The following is a 6000-nucleotide window of genomic DNA, read 5'->3' as shown; positions in this document are numbered from 1 at the left end:
AAGAATTGCTATTCTAACTATTTTGAAATAGTTAGACTAGGTTTTAAGTTAAAAATTTTAAAGCCATTAACACAGATGGGATTTTTTTCATTTTTGAGTGGAAAGGAGATTAAAATCTTCACTGTTGTTTAACTGAAAAAAAAATTCCAGTGAGTCCTAATACTATTATTGGCATTTCTTTTCCAAAGGTAAGGCTTTCATTTATTTATTTGTTTGTTTTTTCTTACAACACATTCTTTTATTGCAACATTTTCCTCAGTTTGGAAAACTATGCCCCCTGATTAGATATTTGATAAGACAATATTACACGCTGTTGTCTGTTTCTTTCATATGTCAAGAAAGGGTGATATTGTTAAAACAGTTATTAAAGTTGGAGAGTATTTCACTGCACTAATTATTTTGAAGCAACAGCAATTTCCAGTGAAATGAAGTTCAACTTCCTCATAAAATGCTAATGTATATCTGTTAAGGTATTACAATGTCAGATGAACCAATACCTATTTCTTCAGTATTGTTCAGATAGATAGAACTTTTAAATGTTTAAAATACCATAGTTAAATATAAACTCTATTTCTGAAATAGAAATTCAATTTTTACAAAGTAAACATTTAAATACCGGTACATTAGCAGGTATATTAGTGTTCAAGTTTATTATACTGAAATTGATACAAAAGAAACATTCCTTTGTTTGAAATAACTCTAATGAGACAAAGTTGAAAGCAAATACTTCCCAATTACAATAATTTAAAAATAATAATCTTTGAAAGTCTAGCATTAGTCTCCAGAAAAGGTTAAGTTCATTCTCATCATCTTGCATTATGTACAACTTAAAAACAGTAACTTTGTACTACGTAGGTGTTAGGTTGACATTTCCACTTATTATTACCTGTTTGTATTAGGCACGTTCTTTTAAGCCACTTCAAGTATTTTTGGAACAAAGCAAAGCATAAAATAAACAAACGCATTACATATATGGCTGGTATTTTGTTTTCCAACATGTCTAAATACCTTGTGTGATCTCCAGAGTTGAGGATAAAAACAAACACTATATAGTACTATTTACCGTAGTCTTTCATGTGAGTTGCAAGAAGCTGAAATAATACTTTGTTTTGTATTTTAATGAACTGAGGTAAGATACTAGAGTATTGCAATAAACAAATTTACAAGTAGGCTCTGAAAATAACCAAAGTTATTAGATTACAGAATGTTACAAGTTTGACATCACTTTTATTTTATTATTCCTTATGGCAATACAAGCTTTACAAACAAACACTTCTAGTTCTTACAAAGACATCCTCAACTAGGGCATGACTGACCAAAATACCCAAAAAGAAAGCCAACTCTTTCTCCAGGTCTTCTCCCACATACCCACTCCCATCCCACCCCACCCACCACTATCCCCAGAAGCAATTCTGATTGTAACCTCTCCCTCCCCCTCTACCCCACTCTGAATGCATTCTGCAACCACTAAAACCCAAAGGATAATTTCAAAACCAAGGAAGATATGATTGGTTGCCTATCTATTGTAATTTCCCCATTTTTTATACTTTATATATCAATTTAAAGGACTTTGAGTTTTTTCTAGCAGCAGCATATTCAATTCAAAGAAGGTAGACTCTCCCTCCAGACCACAGCACGAACCACAGTTGATATAAACCAGGAGTGTAATTCCATTCTTCTTTGTTAATGTTTGGAGTGACCCAGTTCTAGTGAGTTCTGGTCAATGAGACAGGAGGGAAAATCTGCTAGGTACACTTTTGGGAAGGATTTTGCTCAAGGTAAGGTGATCTCTTCTTTCTTCCTTGAATGTTTGAAGATGCAGCCATCATGTGCCAATGTGGTTAAGTCTGGAACAACATGCCAGCATTCTAGGGATGGCAGAGAAGAGTGAGCCTGGATCATTGAACTCCGTATCTGGAACCTCCATCTGTAGCTTTCTTGTTTGGTTAGATAATTGAATGTCCTTATGAGTTATGTAATTGATGTTTGGCTACTCCGTTACTCGCAGCAGAAAGTGATCTTAACTGATATTCTGAAAATTAAAAGATGATACCTTCCCTGTTTCACTTATCTTTAAGCACTGTCTAAAGCCTTTTAATGATACCCCTTTTTAAAGAGAAATGTTTTCATCTCCCATTCTTATTCCTCTCTTATGTTGTACACCTACTCTCATTTCTGAGAAGATTTTATTACTCTAAAATAAGCCATATGAAATTATAAAGAATTAAGTACCCACAAAGTCCCCATTTTAAATACCCTTTCCATACATATCATTGTGATGTGCCAACTTTTAAAGTACTCAATCTCCTCCCAAATCCCATCAACATTAGAATGTGTTTTCAGGAAGGGATATTAGTTATATCTTTAGTATGATGCCGGATGCCCTTATGCAGGGATTTTTCAATGTGTATACACAGATCACATGCATCAGAATTACCTGCAGGCTTGTTAAAAATGCAGACTCTTCAGCCTCATCCCAGAACTGATGAAACTGGGACCCAGAATATGTACTATAACAAGCTCCTCTATTGAAGATTGAGAGCCACAGGCTAAGGTTAATTTTTTTGAATAGAGTTGGGTTGAAGTAAAGGAGATTTTGAGATGAGATGCCTGAGATCCTTATATATACTGAAGAAGTGAGCCAGCTGTGGGCTTTCTTGGACATTGGCCATGTTATAATGCTTCCTTTGCAATGAACATGTGAACTTCTATATTTTCATCAGGAGAGCATGGCATAGTAAGGCTTCCCTCTTCTAATGAAATAATTTATATAAATAAGACAGAAATAACATAGTTCATGGACTACTAGTTGTTTTTTTTTGTTTGTTTTGTTTTGTTTTTTTGGCTTACATTGATTCATTTCTGATAGAAAATCTTTGGTAGAAGCTTTCTCTCAATGCTCCATTAAAACAAAACCATTCAGTTGACGACATTTTAGTGGATTAAATAAAAATGACTCATACACAAACCAAATTTTTTCACATTAACATATTTTGGAAGGTGTCACACAGTAAAAAGGAAACAAAAATAGGAATGCAGTGAAGTCCAGGTTATTAAGCTGAATACAAAAGTGGTTATTAGGGCTAGATAATTACAAAGGTTCTAAAGTTAATTGCAAAGACTACAAATTACATTGAGAATCATTTTATTTATTTATATTTGTTTATACTCTATTTCATTCTACAAATATTATTATTTTAAATTTATTTATTTATTTATTTATTTATTTATTTATTTATTTTGAGAGAGAGAGAGAGAGAGCATGGGAAGGGCAGAGAGAGAAGGAGAGAGAGAGAATCTGCCGTTAGCGCAGAGCCCAAGGCAGGGCTCAAACTCACGAACCGTGAGATCATGACTTAAGCCAAAATCAGGAGTTGGACACTTAAGCAATTGAGCCACCCAGGTGCCCCTACAAATACTATTCGAGGCAGAAATGTGCTTTAGATTTTAAAAGTCTGCCATTTTGCAATGCAAATAGGAGATAAATTTATTATTTATGAGTTAGTGTTTCTACAGATAAGGAAGACATTTATAGGTGCTTTCTTTCACCAAAAAAAAGCATGGTATAAATAATTATTCATGAAATACTATACTCTATTACTTAGTGTTTCTCATCAACAGAACAACGAGAAAAGTATGGTTCTCTTCCATGTAAGCTAATCAAAGAAATTTGCATTTTACAGATAGATAGCATATGCCTTTAAAATGGTTATACCTGTGTGGCAAATCTCTCCTGCAAATAGTCTCATTGAGGAGCTGTCCTATGCTTTCAAGAGCTCCAGAGCCAGGTGATCTGGAGAGTAGAGTATCTCTGTGCACTCTTCAAGGGTTCCCTGTTGCCACCCATGCCCATATCTGCTTCTCACCATCTCTGTGGTTTCTAGGCTCTGCTACTTCTGTAAGTACTGCCTTCACTCTCTACTCTTCTCTTTTCTGTTCTTTCCTCTTCCGGGTCTTTTGTTAATCCCCTGCTTCATGGGTTCAACAAACAGAAGTTGGCATGAAGGCTTTTATAGGCAGGTTTAATCAATCAGCAATCTGGTGGGTTTTGCTTTGTCCGTTCGTTTGTTGATTGGTGTGATCAACCCATCCATCATGATGCAGAAGGCTTAAGCTTTGGTTTGACACTTTTCTCTGCAATGTTTCTTTTGTTTAATAATGGGTTCTGAGTTGGTCTTGAAGATTCAGGGTCATTGAAGGATGGATGTTGGGTAGGCAAGGATTTACAGGAATTTTATCAGGATAAAAAGATAATTCCAGATATATTATTGTGCTTAAAATAGAATCGCACAAGTCCTAATGAAAAAGCTAAAATTTGAACACTTTCCCAATATGAATTGGCCCTGGGATATATACAAAAGCAATGCACAAAATATCAGTAAGAAGCATGACAGGCATACATTATAAACCTAAATCATCTTTTTCTTCCTGAATCAGTGTCAGAAAGTAATTCTTCATTGATTAGTAAAGACCAATAACAAGAATAAAAGACAGGTTTTTTTAAATCAGTTCATTAAAAATATAGGTCAGCTTATCTCTGTAATTTGGTAAAATCAGCTAAAATTGGACTTGAGTTTATCACAACAATTAGCTAAGGGGCACTAACAGAGGCATTCACTGAAGTATTATACAATTCTTAGAAAAAGGAAGCCAGCAATGATACTCTGGACACTATAAAAAGAATGAAAGTGAGGAAATATTTCTTTAAAAATACTGTAGCATGGTCTTAAAGAGATGTAGCCCTAAAAGATAGTGCAACACTCATTAGATGAATTAAGAGTGTTTCCAAAATTGAGGTGCCTGTGTGGCTCAGTCAGTTAAGCATCTGACTCTTGATTTCAGCACAGGTCATGATCTCCTGGTTTATGAGATGGAGCCTCCCGTTGGGCTCTGTACTGACAGCTCAGAGCCTGCTTGGGATTCTCTCTCTCTCCCTCTCTCTCTCTCTCAATAAATAAATAAATAAATAAATAAATAAATAAATGTAAAAAAAGTTTCCAAAATAATCAGATAACAATTCTGACTTGGTAGTATATGATAAAAGTTATATAATAATGGATTCTTAAATAGTTTTCCTCTGGTCACTGAAGAAAAAACCTAAATCAAGTATTATTAAATTGAATCAAGTGTACACAAAAACTCCTTTGTCATATGGCTTATTATTACCTTACAGGGATTTTAAATCAAACCCCAAGACAAAACAATTTACAAATAACAGCCACAACTACTAAGTCAGGCTATAAGGAAGCCCTTCTTCCCAATATCAGCATTATAATAGGGAACATTTTTATTTTTAAAAAGAACACTGTGATTATATAATATTATGTCACAGACATTACTAGCATGGATGTTAATGTCAGTATATACCTAAAAGTAGTAATTTTGAAGATTAAATATGATTTCAGATCAGTACCTTATTGATCATGTGTCCCCATCAGCTTAACAAGCAGTTGGTGAATTTGTTGCCAAGTGGTTTAATTAGGAGTGTTACTTATATGGGCCAGGTGCTAAATAAAAGACAAAACAAGATAATCATTTTGCACATTCCAATCAAACCTTCATGTATAAAGCAACTTAGTGGAATGGATTTGTCAAACCTATATTTGCGTTACTAACATCTTTGAATAATTAAAATGTAAGCATCTCCAATTGAATTACATTTATAAATACATAATTCCACCTGGATTTTTGCAAGTACTGTCCAGCTGGTACTTGTTTTCTTACATCCCACAGCTAATCCAGTCTTCAATCCTGTCAGCTCTACCTTCAGAATATATCCAGACCCTGACCCCTCTGACACCACCTCCACTAATCCAAACACCTTTGCCTCTCACCTAGATTACCAGATAACTTCCCAATTGGTCTCCCTGCTTCCACCTCTGTCCCCTAAACAAAGCAGACCCAGTGATCCTTCTAAAATGTAAATCATATCATGTTACACCTCTGCTCATAACTCTACACTGGCACCTCATCTCACTGAGGATAAATCTAAAGACCTCC

This window comes from Panthera leo, chromosome A1 (assembly GCF_018350215.1).
Source record: "Panthera leo isolate Ple1 chromosome A1, P.leo_Ple1_pat1.1, whole genome shotgun sequence".
NCBI classification, from domain to species: Eukaryota; Metazoa; Chordata; class Mammalia; order Carnivora; family Felidae; genus Panthera; species Panthera leo.
The sequence above is the reverse complement of the archived record's forward strand: the minus strand, read 5'-3'. Positions refer to the sequence as shown.